The sequence below is a fragment of the Molothrus ater genome, chromosome 16 (assembly GCF_012460135.2).
Source record: "Molothrus ater isolate BHLD 08-10-18 breed brown headed cowbird chromosome 16, BPBGC_Mater_1.1, whole genome shotgun sequence".
Lineage (NCBI taxonomy): Eukaryota > Metazoa > Chordata > Aves > Passeriformes > Icteridae > Molothrus > Molothrus ater.
Window position 1 is genome coordinate 215193 of NC_050493.2, and position 24791 is coordinate 239983.

Sequence of the window (24791 nt, forward strand, 5' to 3'; positions counted from 1 at the left end):
GAAGCAACAAAACACGTAACAGGATTTTGTCCTTACCTAAATTCCCAGTGTTGTGCACCTTGAATATTCAGTGCTGTTTCCCCATTTCAGAAAGCAAAGAACTGAACTAGAAAATGTTAGCCAAGACAAAGATAATAAAAGATCTGGAATGGTTTCTTTATGAGGAGAGCTCTGCCTTGGAAAAGAGACAATTAAATGGAATATATGTGTATAAAATCATGTGGAATAGGAAGGATGAGGAAGGAATGATTGCTCACTGTCTCTGTTGATGAAGGACCTGGAGGTGGAGGGAAGGACATAGAAATACATGAGTCAAACTCAAAGAAATAAATCAAAAAGGAGGTGCTTCTTCACACTATGCATACTGGAGCTGTGGAACTCCTTGTGTCAGGATGTTGTAGGTGCTAAAAGTTTCAAAAACTAAAGCAAAAATTGTGGAATTGAAGTCCACCTGTGAATATTAATCACCAAAGCCCCACCACATTCTCTCTTCAGAATTTTTTCAAACTATGTGCATCACTGGAGATTGGAAACATGCTGCTATGTGCTTTTCTATTTCTTACGGTCTTTGCTAGACATTCTTCTTCTGTCTGTTGCCAGAAGCAGGCTATTGAGCTGAATGGACTTCAGATCTGAAGCCATGTGGCTACTCTTTCATGTCTGTGTTATCCTCAACTTGAGACATTCCAGGGAAGAAGCTATGTATGGTGCAGATTTACACTTAGGGCCATTATTTTTTACTGTTGCTTTATTTACCTCTGGAATTTTCCTCTGGCTCATCAGAGATAACTGCAGCCCTAAGCTGTGGTGTGTTTAATTCTTGCAGTGAAAGTTGTATTACCAGCAATGGAAGTCAGGTCTAAAGTTGGGAGACAAGTGCTGTGTTGCATGGATGTCACAGGTGGGCAGGCAAGGCCCTGATCCAGTGATGTTTTGGTGATTGATTGGGGTGAAGGAAGAAAGGGGAAGAAGAGGTTGTCAGCATTGAGGATCCATTCAGAGTTCTCTCTGAGATGGTCAGTTGAGGCCCTGGGAAAGTTTATGGAGACTCCTATGCGGTGGATGGTGATTGGGGAACATGCACTTACATGCCTGTGGAAGGGGCTAGCAGCCTGCTAGCATGGAGAAACTGAGATGGTCAGGAGGTTGTGGATAGATGGAAATTGGTATTGGGTTAAGCAGACACTCACTCTAGTCTCCACCATTCCCACTGCTTTGCACACTTGATTGTTCACTGTATGGCACGAAAGTCCTGGGGGTGAGTTCAGGGCTGCCTCTCACTGCATGTCTGTGTTACTGTCAGGATGGAGCCAGCTCCCCAGCTTTTCCTCTGCAGGAAGCTTTCCATTTACATGCCACAGAAATAACTCCTGTGAAATTAAATAATCACAGTTTACATGGTAAATAATGTGTATCCCCTGCTGGAGTGGGGGTTCTGCTGGTTCCGACATTTGATTATTGCATAATCTTCTTCCCATTAAATGATCAGAGTGAGACCAGAGAAAACTAACAGTAGTGGGAGTAGTTAGCAGCTGCCTTGTGTTTGGGTAATGGGCTTACCTCTTTAATGCTCATTCAGAAGCCCATAAAGTTAAGGAGAACGCAGCTTTCTTTCCTTGGTGCTGCCAAGCAAGCGCCACAGAATTTTGGGTTGGCACCATGGTGCTGTGCAGAGGGGCCTGGCTAGGTCTTACTCACAAGGTGCTTTATTCCAGAGAAGTTCTTTGCAAACAAGGCTGCTCAGCTCCTGGTACCTGCCTGAGTCTGTTCCCTTTCCTTGCTGCATATCTGCTGAGACCTGCATGGGAGGGTTGCCTGGGAATGCTGGGTGACAGGGCTTTGTTCAGTCTCTTCTCCCATCAGACAGGTTCAGTGCAAGTCCAGACAGTCACAAATGTATCACTTGTGAGTGTGTGAGGAGTGTCATTGTCACACAGTGCTTCTGACAGAGAAAGGTGAAGAGGCTTGTCCAGGGCTGCACAGCATGTCTGCAGCAGAGCAGAGTCAGGGCTGCAAGTCTGCTCCTAGGAGGGACCAGCCCCACACTCTGCTGAATGCAGGCAGCCCCTTCTGCTGAACAGTGGTTTGAGAGCCATCCTGCCAACACAGGTGTGGCTGATGGCCTCTGGAGAGGTGATATGCCAGCCTGACTAGCAGCCACATACATGATCATAGCATGCATAAGGAGAGCTACTCTGAAGTGAAGGGTGTCTGTCTGGGAAGCGTTTCCTCGGGAGCACACTCTAGTTCCTGCGCTCCGATTACCCTACGCACCATGGTATATTTCCTACTTCATGTATCCTTTTCCTCCCTTGACTTTTCTACTTTTGCTTTCTTCGAGACTGGATTCTCTGTTGTAATTACTACTTTAATCTACAATGTTGTCACCTGCCTGCCCCAACTTCTGGCCACCTTTAGGGCCAGTGCTGGTAACAAGTCAAGGTGCCTCTCAGCTGTGAGGTTCCTGCAGAAATAACTCCCTAAATAAATAACAGGCAAACTGGATATTGGAGAAGAACTTTAAATAACCTCCGAATTCCTATAGGGAACTACATCTTACATCTCTGTTAGGGACTAATGGGTTCAACGTAAGTAATGATCCTCTGAAATGAAAAATAAAGAAACATTGTTCATCAGCCTCTGTGGACTGGAATGAGAATAGACTTTGGTGATAAAAGCAAAATGCAAAGATGTCCCTGGGTGGTAGATGAGAGAGCAAAAGAATTAAACATTATTGGACTATAAACATAATCTCTGACATGTGCCACAGCTTGCCTCCAGATAGCTGCTTTGGATGTGATTGCTCTAGCTTTTTTCTCTCGTGCCATGGGAAGAAGCTAAAGGCCCTTTACTGTGGCACCATTCCTGGCAACCCTCGTGGCACATGCCAGACCATGACCTTCCCAGATGGAGTTGCATCTTTCAAACACAACCCTGTGCTGAATTCTAGCTCTTCAATGAAACATAACTAGCTGGAATTCTCTCAATGACTTTCTGTTTTTCCTCATACTGTTGCAATGCTAAAATCCGCCTTGTTCCCACTTCAGGTGACGCATTGATGTTTTTATTTTGATTGCTATCTCCCTGTTGTTTGCTACTTGCCCCCTTTTACCCCTTTTGGACCTTATGACCTGGACAAGCCCCTTTTGGTTCTGGGAAACATTCCTGTTAGTGGGTGTACCAATTGATTTGTCTCTGGCTGTTTTGCTTTCTGAGCTATGAAGTTATCTGTTGCAATAGGATGGTGCCAGTGTTTTGAGTCTGTGACTGTGATCAAGCAGAGGAGCTTACTGTGATAGGGGTGTGATGGCATGTGCCATGGAGAAATCCTCATTTGTGTGCTGTGCACTGCATAAGGATGTGAAGGGAGTACAGGTTTTGCTACCTTTAATCTCCATCCAGTGTTTGCTCCACCAGGTGTATGCAGTGGGTGTTGCTGCTGCTACTAATGCAGCACCTGCTCTTTTGTCTCCTTTTGCATTTCCTGAGTGCCTGTTTGTCCCAAAGAAGGGCTCATTCTCACTCCTTGAGCTTCAGCTGAAGACGAGTATGTTTAGTGCTGTAGACAAGACCCTTCCTTTTGAGAAGCTCTTTAGCTTTTACTAAAATGAAATTTATGGTGTGCCTGTTTATGCTAAGCAGCCCATCATTCCCTGTGCAGGCTGTGCTCGGCTCCTGAGGAGGGCAGCATGGGTTAGCTGATGCTCCTCGCCTGGAATTCTGCTTTACATTCCAGCCATGTTTAAGGCAGAGCTAGTGAAACGTAAAACAGCATTGAAGGAATTGGAAGTAAAACTCTTGGCTCTGTGATGAGATGCCCAGGCTGAGCAGAGTGATCCCCACTCCTGTTCTTACAGGAGAAATTGCCTCTTGGTAGTGGTTGTGCTGCCTGCTGCAGACTGACACCAGTGTCTGGTACTGGGGGATCTGCCTGCCGGCTGGTCCCACACTGCTCCCCAGGCGAAAGTGCAGACACAGAAAAGCAGGTATGTAAAATCCCAGTGCTTCCCTCCCTTTGAAGGACTGACCCTGCATATTGGAAGGACTTTGTGACTCCAGTGTTGTAGACAGGTTGTTACTACCTGTTGAACGCTGATGCTGAACTCAGCCTCAGTTCTGTGGTATGTGTACAAAATAACAATAGGAAAACACAGATCCCCTATACCAAGGAACTTGCAAGGTGGTGGGGTATGATGTATGTATTTCACTAAGAGAAAGACACTGGAGGATGTAGGGAAGGGGTTCATTAGGTTGAAGTCTGGGCACTTCGGTGCCTGACTGTCTTACAGGTGTTGAATGAACAGCTTTTTCCTTGAAGCAGAAACAAGGATGGTCTTAAGCACACAAGAAGCCTGGAAAATCATGTGGAAATACTTGTGACATGTACATTAATACTAGATGAACTAATAAGGATTAATGTTAGCAGGAATAATGCCACTGGATATCACAATGATTAGACTATTATAATAATGAGTTTTCCAGAGAGGATGATGACAGGTGATTTATATACTGTACAGATATTTCTTCTGTGTATCCAGATGATAAGCAACTCTGGCACTTTGCTGCAAGAATTTGGGACTGCTCCTTATAGCTGAATTTCTCCACTCTTCTGAATAGTTGGCAAAAAAGATCCCAGACAGGAAGGGAGAGAGTGTTGAGTAGACAAAAAGGGTGCTGGTGTCTCATTCTTTGCCTAGTTGGGGAGAGCTGTTGTGAACGTAGCCCTGAGATATTTTTGGGCCTCTTTGGGAAAAAAGAGGAGAAATCTGTCTGGAGGCATGATGCAGGGACAGTTTTACAAGCACCACTCAGATGCAATAATGTGATAAAGGTCTGACTGCTATTCTGTCACACTCTCTACCTTTCTGCTCTGTAGGAATCAGATACTGTTTTCTGCTCTGGTATTCAGAAGAAATATATCCAGTGGGATATAAACTTCTGTTGCTATAGACAGTTTCACATAGTGTATATGTGTATGGTCTTTGCCTACAGCAAGCTGTGGTCTAACAGAGCTAATAGTCACTGCATGTGTAACAGTGATTGAGCAGCAAAATGAGAAACCTCAGATAGTAAGAAAAGGTAGTTGCAATTTTCCATGCATGGCATTCCATCCTTCATTGTGTCTGTGACTTTGCTGTGCACTGGCTGTAGTTGTTGCTGTCTAGCAGGGTGACAGCATTAGCTTAGTGTCAGCTGCTGTGTAAGCCAGACTGTGCTGCAGGATGATCCCAGGTATCCCTGAGCACAGGCCGAGCTTAGCAGCTCCAGCTCCCACCTTTCAGAAGCAAACTAATCTTGTCCTGTGTGCTCCAGGCAGACTATTTCCACTGCATTCAGACCCATGTGACTTTTTAGGCAGAAGACATTGGTCTACTTTCTGTCATTATTTTCTAGTAAGTTTTTCCACAGTTACAGCATTATGCTAAGGCAATTAAAGGAAATATTGATTTCATTCTGATACAGAAGCTTTGAAAATTTATTAACCATTAACATTCATGTACAATCAAAACATAATGTTTTTCCTATTAGTCAGATGTTCAGAGTTGTTAATTTGACTTTCCAGAAACAGTTGCCAGTAGCATAAATGGACCATTAACTAGATACATTAATGCAGTTTGTTTCAGTGTAATTAGAGACCTGTAAGGTACATTTTAGCAAGTTGAAAGTGCTAATACAGGCCCACACATTTTCAGCCCTCATTGAAAATATTCATGATAATGTCCCAGTTAACAATCTATTCAGATCCAGATTTCATAAAAAGGCAGGAGGGAGCTCTGAGGGGCTTCCAGATGTTCTGCTTAGTCAGGTCTGGAAACTGTGGTTTGAATGAATATTGGTCTCCAGAATGCCAATGACACAGGGCACAGATAAAATTACTCAGAGGCCTAGGTGCAGGAGCTGCTGAAACGTGCCATGTGCCTGAGTTCAGGGTCAAACTTCAACAACAGATTGTCAGAATATGTCTTCTGGAGACCCCCATTCTCAATTTCCCAGAGCTGTTCTCAGTGCAGAGGCCAGCACACACATTGCATCGCCTTCTGCTCTCAGAGACCTTGCACTCACAGTCAGTGCCTCACTGGAACCTGTGGAATGTCATCTTACAAGCTTTCAGATGTTTACCAACAGGGAATTTTCTGTCTTGGTGTGGATTGGTTGCCTTTGTTTCTGTTAGCTGTAGACTTACAATGAGATGTTCATATTTTAAATATGGTGCAATGACATCAATAGTAATAATTATTGCATGCATCAAAGCTTTGGAGATTAGCCATGGATCATGCACCTAAATGGCAAATGGTTATAATAGCTCTGTACATGAGACATCAAAGTCTGAGGAAATGTTGCTCTGTTATAAAAAATACATCAGAATGATCATTGCACTCCAAGCAAAGTGCAGAACTGTAAACGTGCGTGGAACAAATGCAACACATTTCATACCCATCTGAGTGTTTCAAGTGTGGGAAAAATTGATTCCACAGCTCCAATTACCAATCCACATCAAGTGAAGACTGTATTGAAAGTATGAGATTTTGCACAAAATTAGGCTTAAGTTGACTCCTCCTTTTGAAAATGTATTTGTAATTAGGGCCTAGAAGAGCAAGAAGGAATATTTGGGGTTTTAATTTTTTATATGCTCCCTGGCAGAGAGAGAAGTGGCTGAGATTGCATAAAATTCTTAGACCCATGATGTTTCAAGTATCCTTTTGCTGAATCAAAATGGCTCTCTTGTAGACTAAAAGAACTGCACTGTATTTTTCTTTGTTAGGAGAAAAGTATTCCGAGCAGAGTGAAGCATGGGCTCTCTCTGCTGAGCCTAGGGACAGCTGCTGAAATAAAAAAATGCAGAACAGTCACTAGAAAAACAGAACCTCTGAACTCAGCAACTGGAATTTGCAATTATAGACATGCTGCTGTTTCTCCTGCCTCATCACAGCTGTTTTGCTTGATCGCTCCCCCAGCGCCAGTGGGATGAACAGTGTGAGGATGTGGTGCTCCCACAGCCAAATCAAAGGCCCAGCGAAGCCTGTGCCTCAGCCATGAGTCTGGGGGAAATTAGAGACCTTCATTAAAGTTTCAGAAAAATCTAACTGGTATGAGGACAGCATTCAAAACTGTTTTTGGGGCAAAACAAATATTGTTTTAACTCTGTTAATAATTTATGTGTTGCCAGCAGAGATCCTCCTAGCATTAAGGGAATTGAAAATTAAAGGCACAGAGGCACTACTTTAAGAAAACATGTTGATAAATAATTAATATGGCATAGACCTACTGGAATCTGAAGAGTAGGTTTCAGTTTGTCTTGTCAAACCTATGCTTTCTAATACTACGGTTTCTTCCAGAATGATTGTATGGTCATTTTTGGTTTATATCGACAAAAGCTCGAGTTGTTTTTAGGCTCAGCTGGAATAATTCACTGGCTTCTGTCAGTATCATGTCCCAAGCCCTTGGGATCCTAAGCAGAATACACCCAAAGATTGTGGCTTTCTTAAATCAAGATGGATGAAAGATTGCTGATTACTTGGAAAACAGAACAGACTATGCCTTTTCCAGGGAAGCTACTGTTTGTCAGGGTCAGGCTGGATCAGAATAAAAAACACTGGTGGAAGAAGAAGCTCTGGCAATCCCTGTTTAGCAATGTAATTTATAAATAGCTGGGTTAGGTGCCTTGGGATATGTAATCCCCAGGAACAGCTACTGCTTTAGTTTGTGTATCTCTGGAGAGATGCATTTTCAATGGTGAGGTAATTCTTGGGGACCACTCTGAAAAATCCATGGCTGGCACTTCCCCATAGCATTCTACCTGATGGGGATCTTATGGATGAGAAATAGTGCAGCTCAGCATTCCCCAGAATACAGGCTCATCATTATGACCAAAGAAAGGATGGACACAGAACGTGCTAAGGGAAGTAAATATGGAATTTCTTCATTTGTCTCCAAAGCAGTTCTAGCACTGCTGTGAGCAGAGCCTGCCAAGCAGCATTCTGTGACATCACTGAAGGGTTCAGCTGGTGCACAGTTCTTGACAGGAAGAGACACTGTCATTTCAAAACAGTATACTGAGCACCATGTTAACTAACAGAGCTGCTGCCATCCCTGAAGGTCTGTGTCTTGCTGAAGGGCCTGTGAGCTCTTTAAACTCCCAGTTTATTTCACTCTACTCCTATCTTTTAGGATTGGTATAATAAATCAGATAATAAGCTAAGCATAATTTTTGGCAGTCTTTCGAATTTAAGAAGCTGCACAAGAGCATCCATAGAACTGTAGTTAACCTTTCATACCTTTAAATAAAGCAAAAGTGAATGCTGCTTCTTCATTAGACAATCTTTAGTTCAGTACTTTAATGCAAAAGATTTGTTGATATTGATGGAATTCCTAAACACTTTTTTTTTACTACAGCAAAGTTAATAATTAAGGAGAAGAGAGACTATCCATGAATGCTGTTGTAAAAATAATTCCTGCCTTAGTTCGAAAGAAAACTTCCATGTAAATTGAGAACATAAGGGTTACTGACTTGAAATATAAAGGGGAGTTTTTTTCCATTCTGAATAAAGTAAATGCAGTAGTGAGGTCCTGGTGAGTGCAGACTATGCAGACTGCAGCTGAGTGTGTTCTGGCTCAGGTGGGTGCCCCTTTCGCTGTCCCTGGTGCCCCAATGGCATCCATGGCACCTGTCCCACAGCCAGCCAGAGCTCACCTTCCTGCTCGCTGCCGTGGCTGCTGGCAGCACTCAGGCCTTTGTTGAAACTGCAGTGTAAACTCGTGGACTTGCAGTCCTGGGAAGGTTGGGCCTGACATGCCAGAGGAAGAGCTGTGGAAAATTGCCTCTTGCCCGCAGTGATTCCCCCAAAGGAGAATCCCTTGGTCTCACTGTGGTTCCTTCCTCTGACTGCGGCTGGTGGCAGTGGGCGGGGTGGGTGTGAGCGCTGTGCAGGAGCTGCTCCTGGGCAGCCCCAAGAGCCCCTCCTTGTGAGTGCCATGAAGGCCAGAGCTGGTATCCTGCAGGGAGTGGCCCCCTGCAAGGCTACATCTTCCCTCAGTTGGTCTTCCTGTCCCACTGTTGCCGCTGCAGCCGCTCATCCTTCTTCAGCATGTCCTTGCTTGTGGCTCTCTGTCTGTCCGCTGCCACAGATGCCCTGCTCTGCCCTGCCTTTCTCCCACTGTCCCTGCCCTGCCCACTGCCTGCCCCAACTGCCGCTGTTGCCTCTGCTGTGTCTTGCTCTCCTGAAGTAGGGACACCATCTCCCAGTCCTGCTGCTGACTGGTGGGATAAGCATGCCCGCCAGACAGCCCTATTGTTAGTTAAAGATGCTGACTCTGGGAGCTCCATGCCCATTAGGCAAAGCTGAGAATCTGCCTGATTTAACAAGGCAAGGAAACAAGCCAGTCAGTTATCTTGATCTGAAGCATATTCTAGAAGTGATTAGCTGCCTAAACTTACTCTGTAATTATCTGTGCTGAGTGGTTTCTGCACATCATTGCCCATTTTTCTGAGTGTTTTTATCTAAGTTGATAATGGAAAATGAATAAAGTCTTAGTTCCACTCTGATTTTGACACTTGTGCCAGAAAATATCTGAAGATGAATATTTTTGTTTTCACAATAGTTAGATTAATATTTAATTTGTTGGCATCCAGCAAGCTGATTAGTTTTCCTCTAATATGACTCCACTTTGTAATTACAGGAACCAGCTTCTCGTGGGGAGGAGAGTGCCAGGGGTAAGAGGCTCAGAGACCATCCTGACATCACTGCAACTATGATTTCACCAGGATAATGTACTGCAAGGTTATTGTCATATGAAATCTCTACTCCTGGAAAGAGGTACAGGTGCAAGGGATGTGCTCTGTATCTTCTGAGGACAGGGAAGATCTGCCCTTGATTGCATTTAAACTGAAGTGGGAACAAAGCTGTGTCACATCTTGGGGAATGAGGGACTCCAGACTGCTGCTGCACGCCAAGCCTTCTTTGATGATGTAGCCTACCTGACGTAGCTGCAGGTGTAGGGGACACGCCACAGCACTGCAGGGGGATGGGCAGAGGTAACTGAGACACAGGGACTCCCCTTGCTGGGGATCCTCTGTTGAGCTTGGGGAGTGCTGCTGTTGGCTACTGGCAGTGACAAGCCATGGAAGGACCCTCAGCACCACCATGGAAGCAATCTGAGAGAAAGCTCCTTGGGGCATGGGAGGCTGGCTGGCTTAGGGCCTCTCTTTGGCCACAGCCATTAGCAGATGCTTCTGAAAAGCCTGTAGCAGACAAGGTGAGGAGTTCTTGAGATCATGATCAGAGTCCTTGAGGAGCACTGTCTGTGTTTGACCACTGCTCTGAACTAGCAGGTGGGGTTATGCTCCAGGAGTGTCTCTGAAGCCTGTTGAAATCCTGAGTGCATCTGGACTCCACAGGATTCCTGCTAAAGAGCCACATGTGATCCTGAGATCACACTGGCTTTCCTCTGTCAGCCTGATAGCAAAAAATTTCCCTGGCACCTTGTGATGCTTATGCTATGAAAATGGGCTAATGAGTATTTGGTGTGTGATGGTGATCCCTCCAGCTGGGGACAGTCCTGCCTTCCTGATTGCTGTTGTAGGCGAGTTGTCCACTTCCATTTGGCTGGATCCTCCAGGGGTGGGCAGGGGAGTCAGCCTGCTGTTGGGGACACAGAGGCAACAGGCAAATTTGCATCCTTTGTTTCTAGCATCATCCAATGCTTTCTTCATAAATGGGAGTATTACCTGTAATTCAGTCCTTCATGTGATGGACCCTTTCCTATTTCCTCAGAGAGCAACTATGGCTCAGAATCAAATGCAGCCTTTAGAATTAACCCATCTGTAATGGCAAGTAAGTCTGGATTCTCCTGACCAGCTATGCATAGTAACATCTCAGTGCCATATTCATCTTGAACTGTCAGTTTTACCCAGCTTCTAAGCACTCAGGAATAGCAGCACTGTCAGGGTGTTGTTATTCATTCATTTTCACCCACTTGAAGTATATATTGTTGTCATAATCTGGCACTTTGCACTGGGAACAAACTCCCCGTGTGGACAGGGATTAGGACCATTTTTCAAATGCTGCGGTCTGTTAATTTGTACTGTATGAAGGGAAAAGGTTTTGTTAAAACTCCATTGTGAACATTACTTCAGCAGAGCATGGTGGGCATTTGTCTCCATTAGCCAGGGGACAAATGGGTGTTGGTGACAGGCACAGTGAGTGTAACCTCTGTGGTATTATATGCTCATGCACAGTTCTCATTAGTGCACCCAAAGCTGATCTGGTGAGCGTCATCCAAATCCACTTGTTCAGCATCTGACCGTCTACTACCTGCTGGCTGCTCACCCTCCATTTCACATTACAGTCCTCCAGAACTGTGCCAAAACCTGATCAGTGGGAAGTTCGGGTGTTTTCTTTAGCTGCAGTGTGCTCCTGGCTGCTTAAGAAAGAGACAGCAGATACCGAAGAGTTTACAGTTCAGCCAACAGCTCTCACAAGCTGACTGTCCTGTTTGCTTCTACACTATAGCAGCAAGTGAATGGTTACTACTGCTGAGCCATCCTGAGCTGTGATGGGTCTTTGGTTTTCCTTCACAGAAGGCAGAAAAATTAAAAAGGAAAATTAATCTCTCAGGGGAAAAAAAAGCAAACCAGCAACCTCTGCTACATCTCATGGCCTGCTTAAACACAGGTCTGGACTAGAACATTTGCTGTGACCATTTAGTGACCCATGCTTGTCCCAGATCCATCTTATGAACTGAAAAAGCAATTTGTCTGCCCACATGTCCTGAAGTACTGATATTTGTCAAATTCACTCTTTGAAAGCCCTAGATTTGAACTACTGGATATGCAGAGAGAGAAGCAAATAAAAGCTGGCTGTGATATGTGTGTTTCATCTGGGTAATATCCTGGTAAGGCCGGATTTATTACTTTTATGTCTTAAGGCCAGGCAAACCTCATGGGGTCAGTCATAAAGTAGAATGAGGCAGGAGAAGAGTTTGAAAAAGGAGATCCAGAAATCCTCTTTGCCAGTAGAAGTGTCTTAGTTCGTCGCTTTCAGAATTTCTACTTCAGGCCATGCTGTCAGGTCCACCATCTGTCTGGCACTTTAGCTGCCCCTCTGTTTTGATGCCAGGCTGCTGCCCACTGACCTTGGCACTGTAGGGGGCCCTGCTGCTTTGACTCTGGGGTGCCAGCGTGGTGCCTGTGGTGCCCATGCCTGCCAAGGGTGACCACAGCACTTGCCCTTGTGCTCTGTTCTCCTTTTTAGAATATAAGCTTCCTTATCTAAAAATTGATTACAGTAAAAAGCACAGACTAGTACAAAGTTATCAATGACAGGAACTATGCAAGTGTCACCAATGAACTGGGGTTAACAGTAAAAGAAGACAAACACAGGGTACACAGAAGGTATTTTAAGCCACAATACCTAGGACTATTTCTAAAAAAAAAAAAAAATTCACAATGAAATTGAAAAATTATGCATTTCATTGTGTTAATTCTGCCCAACTGGCATTGCCTAAAGAACTGTGACATTATCTGCTAGCTTCATGGAGTCTGGTGGGGTATGCAGAGCTCTGGTATCCTCTTAGTGTGGCAGGGTCTTTGGGACAGTGGGTTGGGAGGAGGCCCTGCACCTCTGTGTCTGTCTGCCTGCTGGCCTTGGTGCCCTGAGCTGGCCTCAGTGCTGCTGCACGGGGCAGACACAGGAGCGACCTGTGCAATGTGCAGGTCAGCAGCTGCTGCCTGGCTGCCATCCTGTCATGTTAGTCCTTCATGTTTGAAGTAGGGGAAGAAACTGGAGCACATGAGGATCAAAAGCTTTGTGGCATCCAGTGCCTTTTGTGGGGAGCTTGGAGTGAAATCACAGAAATCTTCCAGAAGATTGGTTCATTTTTAATGAGCTAGGACTCTAATTTGTCTGTTTAATTCAACCTGAGTGACCTAATCGCTTCAATTTGGACTTATTACCAGCAGAGCAGTCAGTCAGTTGGAAGCAGACCTAGGGCAGGGCATTTTGTCATTATTTTAAATTTTCTCTATCTGACAAATTTGAAGGTCTTGAAGAGACTGAAGCCATTGTAAAGGATAGAGCATAAGAGAATAGGTCACACAGTGTGTTAAAGAATGAAAATTGATTCATTCTTTCCTCTGTTGAATAAGCAGCTGTACTTTCATCCCTGTGATCCATGAAATAAGCTGTCAGAGAAATAGGAAATGTGCCACATTTGAACTTCACTCATTGATTCTGTTCTGATCCAAGGTGTAGTATTAAAATGCAGTATGGTTGGTGAAGAATCTGCAGCAGTGACAGCAGCCAGGCCCAGCTTACTTATCAGTTGTCTGGGCTATTTGTAATTAAATTATTCAGAGCTTTACAATGCTGCGAATCCTTTACTTAAGTCATGTGGTCAGGAGAAATTTCACAAAACAAACATTTGTTAGTTTTAAATAAAACCAAAGGCTGCAGAAAAGGCTCACCATTCTATAATTGTATCCCCTTTAATCAGGACTAATAATTTGCAGACAATTCAGAAAAATCTACTGTAGTCAGTGTAAGAATGGATACCAGAGAATTCTAGAATTTGGGATTTTATCTGGAGCATGTCAGGCCAATTAATGCCTGCAACTTAAATAGACCTAGCTGTGAAATTAAATGGAGGACATTCCCATCATTCCCTAAAATCGACACCTGGTTTCATTTCTTGTAACATAACATACCTTCCTTTACATACCTACTCCCAAGTAAAAAGCTTAACCTTGGTATGCTGTTCTCAAGTAGTATCCAGAGGACTGCCTGCAAATGTGACTGACTGTGTTAAGTCTGTTTTATCCACACTGAAGTCTTTTGCTTCTTTGGTGAGTTCTTAAAAGTTTTATTAACTAAAACATCAGTTTTACTGTCTTTGCTTTATTTGCCTTAAAATTTTGATTCATAAAGATGGATTTTTATAATTAAGGTAGAAATGAGAAATAACCCCCTATATATAATTTAAAAATGTTGGAATTACAGGCACTATCTAACTTCTGTTTTAAATCACAGGAACAAACTGTTCCCCATTAGCAGCCCTAATTAAATCCATTTTTCTGTGAGTCTTTGGCAAATTCCATTTTAGTAAAGCTGTGTTAAACTCTCTTTCATTTCCTCTTGCTTTGCAGAATTCTCTGTTTGAGATGAATAATGGTTTGAATATGGTATGTGATGGCTCTGTAGACTCCAAAGATATAACTTGAACAAATACATTGTTCTGGAGAGCTGGTATAACAACACTGCTGAAGATTTAGACTCATTCCAACTACCAAACAGGCAGGAGCAGGACCATCCTGGCCTGCGGCATCTATATGCAATGCAAGAATGGGCAAACATTTGTGCAGCAAGGAGGCTGTGAAAAGGTGAAGGAGGCTTGCAGAAGGGGAGGAGAGGGAGCATGCTAAAGCCAGCAGCATGCCGTTTGCCCCGACTCAGCACACTGGGGTCTTGCACTCCTGAGGTCTGGGATACCAGCAGCTGTGTCCTTCTGGTGTTGTCCTATGCCTTGCAGAGGAGTGAAGAGAACTTCCAGAGGTTATCCAGCTCTGCTTTTCCTCAGTATATCCTCAGCCATCACATGGAGATGTGTTTTCTGCAAGGCTTTGTATGTGTTCTGTAGCCTCTGTGTGGGTTGTTGTGTTGAACCTTTCTTCACACAGATCAGAATCTGGCCCGGGTCACTGGTCCTGTGCACAGACAATTTTGTTAGGGTGATGGTCCCTGGTGACTTAACTGAGCAAGCACTGCACACACCAGAGAACCCACTTGAAACAGCTACTCATTTTGCAGTCCCTGTGCTAGAAGATTAACATCCTTCCCAAAACCTGCCTCAGTCCCAGAGCAACGGGCTCTGTCCTGTCCTCCAGCATCTCCATCACTCATTTACTGCAACGATTGGCTTCAGCCTTCGATTTCCTCTGCAGAGCATATTGGAAAGAGACAGGCTGAGTTGTGAACATTAATAACAATGAATAATAACAGCACAAGTTCCACAAGCTTTAACAATCAAATGAATCAACAGTCAGGAGGGTTTCATTAATAAATACCTGCAGGAGTTAGATGACAAGGGAGCTAGTGCCAAAGGTGCATGTAAAGGCACTTATCCAGTGTGATCTGGATTCCTAGCCCCTTTGTTTACCTGGTGGGTTCCATGCTCTCCTCCATGACCTGCTGCAGAGGGGGAAACAGGGGCCAAGAGGAGCAAAGGAATAGGTGGAGCAGACAGGGTTGTCCTGTGTTGGGGTTACATGGCAAGGTTTTGGTAGCAGAGGGACTGTGAGGAACATCTTCTATGAGAAGATGCCAAGAACTGCCCCCGTGTTGGACAGAGACAATTCTGCCATTATGCTTATAGATAGGAGTAGATTCTTCATGACTCAGGGCAAAAATATTCCCCTTCCAAAGTCATCAAAGTAAAAGCTGGGAAAGACCTCTTAGTTTACAGTATATTTCCCTCAGAAGCAAGTGAGGGTTGCAGGATAGGGCCATCTGGCTTGTCTTATGCAGCTTTCTTTTAGATGAACTGAACCTGGGATGGTTTATAACCTTTTATGCAGAACAAATTGCTGTGCCAAGAGGAGCATCCCTGGTCATTATGCTTTTACTACAGCAATAGCAAAAGGAAACACAGGCTTTCATCAGTCTGAAGTCCAGTCTAGCGTAATACTAATTTAAGTAGGGAGAGTTTGAGGGCCAACTACCAATGTGTTCTTTCATTTCAGGAAAAGAGAAGGACAGCTTCTGTAATTATGATTAAAGGAACTATTAATGTCTCATTCAGGTGTTCCTGTTACTATAAAAGCAGTACTTTTCTCTCTTTGGAATTTGCAGCAAATATGTCATCTACCTTTGTTGTCTGAAATGCTTGAAGTCAATTTTGTGAACTTCCATGTTTTCAATAATAAAAATTTTTTTGTTAGAAGCCTTACCCCAAGGCACATGATGGTTATGGGAAGGACAATTGGTTTCAAGAGAAATCACAGAGTTCAAGGGTAAAACAGAACTCACTACAGTCACAAGGAGTAAAACTGGGAGCTGTTGTTCTGAGAATCTATGCTAGAATTAGGCTGCCTGTCAGGAAAAGGTATGTCTTTTATAAAGGCATGAGATTTTACCTCAGACAGGGACTGTGAAGCTCATTCCAGCCTGTTGTCTCATTGTTTCCTGCTACTTTTATGTATTCAAGGGCCTCTGCTCCACTTTCTAAACTTGCACCACGCTGCCATGCCTGGCATGTAGGAGTTTTTGTCAATCCGTCACCACAGCACAGGCTAATTGCACAGCACACTGCAAATGCTTGTGCTGAGCACGCTTTAGCATGGCTGGTTTGGCCAGGACAAGCATGTTACACTGCTGGGCTACCCCTGGGTGAGTGGGGAAAATATATCATGGTAACAGACCTAAGCCCTTTGCATACCTGTGTCCATCCATGGTGAGCATGTCTGACACCTGCACAGCCTGGCACTTGCTGGTTCAGATGAGCTTTCACAGTACAGGATAAATGCAGATTGGCGCTTGCTTTCTGACAAGTATTTTCTCTTACTGCTTGTTGCCTTTCATCTCGAATCTGTGTTTTGGTATGCCTGTTGCCAAATTCCACTGAATACTCCACTTGGTATTAGAAATGTCTTTATAAAGAGGACAGGGTGCTTGGCAGCCTCAGAGCTCTTTATCTTATTCCTCTACAGCTGTTGGGCCTCTTTGCCTTTCCAGGTTTCAGAGACTATGGAGAGGTGCTGTAGAAAAACTTGTAAAGTACCATGTGATGGTTTGTCTTTGTAGAAGTGCTGTTTCTGAGGAGCAAAGAACACCCAGTGGTCTCATTTTTGTCCTTGATCATACACGGGTGTCCTTATTTCTTGAGGACCACTGGGACCCCTTCAATTTGCTCCTTTAAGTCCAAGTCCTGTTGCTCTGCTTCGTAACAAAGTCCACCTGACAGCTGATATCAAAACAACTTATGTCCCAAAGGGAACTGTAGAAAGTGCTTTAGTTTCTCTGTAGTGATTAGAAACACAGTGCTTCCTTCATGACATACTTTATTCACGTGCTTCTGAGGCTCCTGCACACTGAGCCTTTTGTATTTCTGTTCTCACAGCATGAATTCCACAATGCTCCATTTAATGGATGTTATTTGGGTTGAAAGGTAAGCAGCTTAAATGCTTTGCTTTCTAGCATCCCTCTCCTGTTAGAGCCATCTCTCACTCACTCTCAATTGCACAATTTGTTACATGAACATGTTTAGATCAAGAGTTTTTCTCTCCTTCAAATATTTATAGTGATGACTTGTGATGTAATCAATAGGGTTTGCAGAATCTCACCCTGCTCCATCACATCTCTATTCTTCAGGATGATGTTTGCTGCAGTGTTATAGCTAGGACTGACAAGATAAAGCTGAATTAAAACAAATTGCACATTATCTGCTTCCATCCTGTTGCTGGGATTACAAAAGAGAACAAATGAAATTCTATCAAAGAGGAGCTCTTCTCCCTCCTCCCAAGCAGAGGAATGCTGGCTGCTGAGGCAGACTGAGAGCAGTTCTGACAGAAGCTGTGCTGACACAGGGCTCCTCTTCCCTCACCCCCAGCAGATAACCACAGGGCTCTGTGCCAGGCTTCCAGATCCATATCCATCTTGCCTCTGTGCTAGATCCCGAACATCCTTACCAGCTCCTCTTCAGTCTTGGCTCAGCCAGCTCCTGGGAGATCCCCAGTATTTAGCCATCATCACAGGTCACAAAGCAGCATAACCTGAGCTATCCTGCTCCTGCTGCACACCCCAAGAGGGGCACTCACAGCTTCCTGATTCCTTTTTATCCTTCCACAAGGAGGAACACTTTCAGGGAGCTACATTTGTAAGAGAGTTTTTTTCCTCTCTGTCACAGCTGTAAGCCAGTTTTCATGGGCCCAAAGAATACTAGTGTCCCATGCAATCCCCACAGGAGATGCTAACAGAATCCCTTTTTTGTCAGTCTGAATGCTGGCTGTCTGCTCCGTCTGGTCTGCATCATGAAGTCCAAGTGTTTGGTGCTGCAGGCCTGCTGGGACCCTGTCTCTTGCCAGCACACACTGAAAGGACTTTTTTAAAGACTTTGGGAAAGCAGGCAGCATGTGAGCATAGTGCTGTTCAATATGGATATGTGTACACTGAACTAAGAGAAAACAGGAGCTTTTCATGTAGTGAAAGATAAAATGTATTCTTTTCAGGAAGCCACATGCTCATGCGGTTGATGAGGAGTGAGAGCGTCCTGCCACAGAGCTGCCCAAATAGGGGGTTCAGCACAAAATTTTTGGGCAGTGTATAGTAACATCCATATAGTTCCTTTGTACTATGGAAGTATCTGACACTCATTAAAGAGTAGTATGATATCACTGCTTTGGATGGATCTGCCAGAAATTGCCATTTCTTGCTCTTTGCTGAAAGGTGGCTTCACTTTTTTTGTTGTATGAGGTTGGTATATTTAAGTTCACATGACAGGAAGCCTCTTGACTTCAGCAAGAAGGCATTGCAAGAAATTTGTTTTAGATGCCAGAGACCTTCCCACTCTTGTTGCTGCTGCTATGTAAGAGGACAAAAAAAAGGATTTCTCAAAAACAAAGCAGATTTGACCTGAAATTGGAGAGGATAGCTTGGTAGATGTCAAGAGAGGAAAAAAAAGGATCAGCACTGGGAATATTACAGACAAAATACCACCTGACTTCTGTATACTTTAAAGGGAGCTCTTTGCTGGGACTCTGTCTTTGCAGTTCTCTGCCTCAGTCTGTGAGTGCAAAACTGGGGACTCCTCTAAGTCTGTGTGAGCTGTAACTCCTCTACCCCAAGGGATGATGACTGCTCTGAGCTACTTGACATGCTGGAAAGATGTTTAGCTTCAAAGACATTTAGCTAGCCATTAACAAAGAGTAATTTTCAAATACTCTGGGAAATAAAATTCTACAGATTTTGAAGATACTAGAAGTCCCGGATAATTATTACTTGGTATTAGGAATTATGTTTCCCAGTTCTATGTAGAATAGTCAGGCATATACTGCTAGGTGGAAGGAACATCAATCCCATGTAGCCTTAGTGCCCTGGTTCAGAATATCCTGGGCATAGTGGAGCCAGGAAAGACTCTTCCCCCTTATTTCTAGGCATGATCTCCAAGCCCATCATTTCTGAAATGCTTTTAACTGCTGAAGGGACAGTCTTCTGGGGAAAGTCCCTGAGCAGTGTCTTCCTGGGCAGGGACTATGGTGAGGTCTGCCAGCAGCCAGCCCTGGACAGTCCCAAGCCCAACCTGGGACAGAGGTCCATGGCAGTGGAGCCAGGCACATGCCACTCTCCTGGCATCCTTCAGAAGCACATAAAACCTTGAGAAGAGCAGGGGCAGCCAGCCCCCTCACTGATACACCTGCAGTACTATTTCATTCTAGTCAGGATGCTGAGAATAAATATAGGGCTTGAAAGTACCAGCTGGAACCACAATAGTAATGAATGCTGCATCATAAATGCCGCAGCAAAGTTGATGTGGTTCCTGTTAGACAACACAGCTGTATATCCCCTTTCACAGAGCTCTGAGGAGGCACTGCAGGTTCCCTCCCTGATCCAGTCAAAAGAGATCTGCTCTGAAAGCCAGCATTTTCGTCCAGAATATCAAGGGTCTGGTTCCTTTGGGCCCAACTGAAAATCCAGGAGCCTTTGTGTGTATTCTACAGGGCTCTGTCACTGCAAACAGACTCCTTTGGTTTCCAAGTGAGTCAAGCCCAGTACTTGTTCTGTGTTCTCTCCCTTTATATTTGTATCACTGTTCCATTACATACAGCAGGGTGCTGCAGAGAGGAGATGAAAAGAGGCTTGGATGTCTGCCTCTATGAGTGTGTGAATTTATTTTTAAACCTCTTGAATTATTTACTTTGCCTTTTTTTAATGACAGGTGAATATGTTTGTGACTTGTTCTCTTTCCCAAGGTAGCACTTGTATGAAGTGAATTAATTACTTGTAGAGTAAATGCAGCTGATGTTAATTTTCAAGTCAAGTTTCAGCTTTGCTGAAATTTCAGAAAAAAAAGTAGTGTTTTATAAATTAACTGCTGCTTTATGTGCTTTCTTTTTAAAGAAGTCTTGGCATCTGGAAAGGCAGCAGGGAGAGAAAACAAACATACTAAATGATGGAAACTTGTCTTTGAGGATATACTCCATCAGCTATCAGTATGCAGCTATGAGAGATCCATGTGGCAGCCCATCAGCTGTATGTTGAGTGTAACAGGCTCCAGCAGCACCCCAACACCTTTGGCAGCAATTGGCTTCAGTGGCAAATTGCTGGTCTCTGGCAGGAGCTGCTGCTTTGACCAGACAGGGTGATTAGACTGGTTGCTCCTCTCTGCGACAGCACATGCCATGTGCTCAACCAGGAAAACCTCATTCTTCTTCAGAGCGCTGTAGATTCTGATCCCATGAGAGCTGAACTGACAGGATCCTGGGCTGCCAGGCATTGCCAGTGGGATAGGTGAGCCCTAGTTTCCCTTTGCTGTTCCATCTGAGGCTTTAGTGATCTTTTCAGGTCCTCCCTCCAGAAGGTTGGGCTGATCTTAGAATAACTCCTGTGGTGTGAGTTGTCTTGGGAGCACAGCACCTAGCTGGATTGGTGCAGTGGGCTGAGACAGTGGCTCTGGGTCTGGCTGGACTCTCCTGAGGGCAGGAGATGCCCTGCAGGCTCCCAGCAGACAGGCCAGTTGTGAGAATGATGATTGTGGCAGCTGCTTGCCAGCCCTCAGGCAGCTAACATGGAAAGGGTCATCATTAATTTAACTCTGTATCTGTCAAGCCCAGTTTCAGTCCCTGGAATGACAACTCATATGTGGTGCTTTGCAAGAAAGCAGTTCCAGCTAGCCTCCACTGCTGATGACAGGCAGTGGTGCTCTGTGCATCTCAGCTGAGAGCTTATCTGTTTTAAACATGTTCTGATTTTTTTGGGTTGCGGTATTTACTGTCCAAGTTCTTAGGTCCCAGATTTTCAGCTATTGTGTTTAAATTTGATGGAGATGACCCTGGGAGCAGAGGGAGAAGCTCTGTTGGGGTGAAACACTCTGAGCTGAGCTGGGTGCATTCCAGTGGAGACCATGTATAATCAGTGTCATTGTGTCCTCTTTGAACAAGCAGACTGTAGTGTGCCTTGAGTGAATTGATTTCTCTGGGCCTTGTTCTGAGAAGCAATGACCACTGGGTTCCCTGTAATATTTTAGCTCACGTATGTATGAAACAAACAGTGATCTCCTGTTTCTTGTAGCTAAGGGCCCATATCTGATAGTGGAATATAAAATTAATTAATGATTTGAAAGTAGAAAAGGTTAACGCTAAATAATAATAAAATATTAAAATGCAGAAGAGAAATGTTACTCTAATTTCTATGGATTCTACATAGTTTTGTCTCCTTCCCTGAAGGACTTAGTATATATACCTCAATGAGAAAATTGCATTCAAGCCCTGTAGGCTGATCTGCCATGACTGAACTGAAATTAGGGGAAATGTACAAAGTAGTTTTACAGAAGCTCTTTGGATGGAGGGCTGCAGGAGGAGGCATTTGGTGTCTGGGCTCTACTGTCTCTTGAACAGGCCAGAGATGGGACAGCAGCAGGCAAGACACAAGTGCATGCTCTTGCAGCCACAGTGCTGCACTGATGGTCCTGGGGAACCTGAGTGGCCAGTGGCCTCTGCCTGCTGTCTGTGCCCCGGGATGCTTGCTGAGAGTCACTGGGAGGGAGCAGCTCCTCAGGCAGCTTCTTGCTTGGAGGGGGGTCTCATTTTAGATGTGTCATTGGTTTGTTGATGCCAACTTTACCTGACAGGTCTGCTCAGCATCCAGTGCTGTGGTCTGAGGCTTCCTAGTGGGAGACTGCCATCTAACCCAGAACCACAGGCAGTGCTTTTGTCCCCCTCCTTAGCCTTGCTTTAGGTGTTTGCTGAGCTCCAGAACTTCGTGGAACTCCCATGAGCACATTTACAACCAAGTTGTGGCTTTTTATGACCTACACATTGTTCAGAACACCATAGAAGGCTCCTCCTGTATGCAGACACTGTGCTTTTCCTCCCCCTCCTGCAGCACACAGCTGGAAAAGTCTTCCCAAAACTTGAGGCAATCTTAGCTCCTGTTTCTTTGGGAACAGAGGGATTAAAGTGAACAGGTAAGTGTGTGTCTCTGCCCATGCAGGGCCCTTGGGAGGGACTTCAGAGTGAGAAGGACCTCTGAGACTCAGCTCACAGCACAAGCAGCCCTTGCAAGGCGTGTGACAGAGCACAGGGCTCTACACAGCCAGTCTAGTGCTGCAGCATGAGCTCTTGGGGCTGTGAGCACCAAAGGACTGAGGTTGTTAGTGCTGACACTCCAGACATGACTAAGCCATTTTGATGAAAGAAATGGAATCTGACACTTTTCCTATTCAATTGTTTCTTGTAAATTTCAAATAAAAAGTAAATTGGCTTCTTTAAAAGAACAAACTGTGTAATAGGCTTGCTGAGCAGAAGTGAGTGGCCCCTGAAGCATGACAGGCAGCTTCGTGATCACAGCCAGCTAACAAGTCTTCAAGGAGCAATGCAGAGGGGGCTGGACTGAAAAGCAAATGCCTCTGCAGCTCTAGCTTTGCCTTGAGGCACTTGGGGATAGAAATGTTGAGGAGGAAGGGGAGGAGGTTTTGAGGTCTGAGCATACCCCAGCCCTGTGCTGGGCTGCCCTGGCACAAGTGTTGGCTGGGGCAGGACTGTAACACCTGTGGCCACTGAACTCCTGGATCCTGGGGCTTTCTCAGCACTTTTGGAGGCCGCAGAGTCTGGCAGCTCTTGTCAGGCTCTTTGCACCTTTAGCTTTGCTCCTAAAGCCTGGTATGTTCTGGGGTATCTGGGGTATCAGCTGCCCTTTGCCAGTGAAAGCATGTTCTAGATTCTTTGGAGGACTTTATTTGCAAAGACCCTGAGATCCATCAGCAAATGGCTCTAAGGAAAATGCCTTTCATCATTCAGGTTAAAGAACATCACAAAGCCTTGGAGACAACACTTCACTTGGGAATTAAATTGCAGGAGTCATCTGGTGTCAAATAAGTTTCATTTAATAGGTTACTCAAATAAAGTTTCTGTAGAAATCAATATCACTTTCTCCTGCAATTGACAGCTCAAGACACTCAAAATGGCATTTTTCACATAAAGTTTATTTATTTTTGGAGGAAGAATCCCTCCTATACTTTTTACTTGGCCTACACAACTCTGCAAGGTTATCAGCCTGCAGAGTTGGAAACCTGCCCTGCACTTACCCAGGGGGACAGTGTGAGGTCACTAACACGGATTTGCCAGTCTCAGGTGCAGCAAGGATGCCATTGTCAAAGGGCTGTATCAGAAGTGTCTTTACAGCTCACTGAAGGAAACAGGGACAAGTAATTTTGTTTCTTCTTACAGGTGAGCTTGACAGGACAAAACGCCTCATTGTATATATCTTAGTAGAACTGGACTTTCTGTAGAGATAGGGGTCTGTCGGCTGTGAAGACTGGGGGCTTCAACAGCAGTGCTTCTGGTTCCAGGGTAGATGAATCCTGAAATTTCTACCTCCCTTAAGAACATGGGACACCTTTGCTCTCTGTTTTTTATTTCAGTCTGATGGTATCCCATGAGGAAGGAAAGAGACTTTGGCACCTTTCTGCACCATCTCCCTTGAGAAGGAGCTCTGTTTCTCAGACTTTCTTTGGTCACATTGGCACCTGCTCTGCTGATGTACTGTCCTCTGAGGTGCTGGTTCTGCTCTCCACATCTGTTTATAGTGCTGGCAGAGCCCCTGTGATTGTACATCCAGCAAGGGCAGATTACTGCTAGGCTGCTTAAGTGCCATGAAGAGGCATTTGGCTCTAAGAAAGGACGAGTTCACCTTCTATCTAACATCCTTAATGCTTGTAATTCCTACAAGCAGTAATATTGATTCCTGGATCTATGCTGACTATAGCACAAATGGACAGCAGCCGGTAGGAGGAATTTCCCAGCCCTGTGGTATTGGGTTCCCTGAAGAGGCACCGAGTGATTTGTATGTTCCCAGCAGCTGCAACCCAGTAACAACAGAGGCTTGTGACCTGCATGCAATCAGGTAGATTCTGGCTGCAGGTTCTGTGGCAGAAGCTAGGCGGGGAAGGGACTTTATTCCATCAGTGCTCTCCAGTCTTCTGTTGTAGCCCAGTGCCAGGGACCCTTGTGCTGTGAGAAGACTTCATGTTTCCCATCCGTTCATAGCTATGGAGCTTTCAATAGTATAAAGTTAATTTTTATTTGAACATGTTTGTGCTGTTAACCTAAACCATGGGCCTGGGTTCAGTTTTCCCTTCTGACAAACAAGGATAAACATAACCAGTACTAGCTGAGAAAGGGGATCTGGCAGTAAACAGAGTGTTGTTGAAGAATGTTATTTTCAGAGATGCAGTTACTTGTCTCTGACAAATTAAAAAGGGAAACATCTGCAAGGCACAATAGGAAGAAAATACTTCAGGAGAGGTTTTATCAGAAGTCAGAGGTAATAGTCCTGTAGAGACAGTCTCTGGTGCTCCACAAAGTATTATAATGCTAGATGATAGCATACAGAGAGGCAACATAGGCATTTGTATGCATTGTGGCACGGACAGTGTGTTATTTAATCATGCTTTCTTCTAAGAGTCTGTGTTGTCTAATTCTCTGTCAGTAAATATGAAGTGTTTCTTTCAAATGAGGAGGGAGTTCAGCCTTCAGTGCTTCTGGTAGGAGAGAAGATATAGTGACCTGTGCCTTCCCCAGGCTGACA

General features: G+C 44.6%; 1 long non-coding RNA gene across 5 annotated transcripts in view; it reads left to right on the forward strand.

The window, feature by feature from the left end:
• Positions 1–24791, forward strand: part of LOC118692518 (uncharacterized) — a 134104-nt gene that overhangs the window by 9789 nt on the left and 99524 nt on the right. For 4 of the 5 annotated variants that reach the window (XR_008508653.1, XR_004981163.1, XR_004981165.1 and 1 more), the window contains exon 2: positions 9679–9815. This is a non-coding gene — a long non-coding RNA (uncharacterized LOC118692518). The remainder of the gene's footprint in view (positions 1–9678; positions 9816–24791) is intronic. The other variant, XR_004981166.1, reaches the window with a different exon arrangement.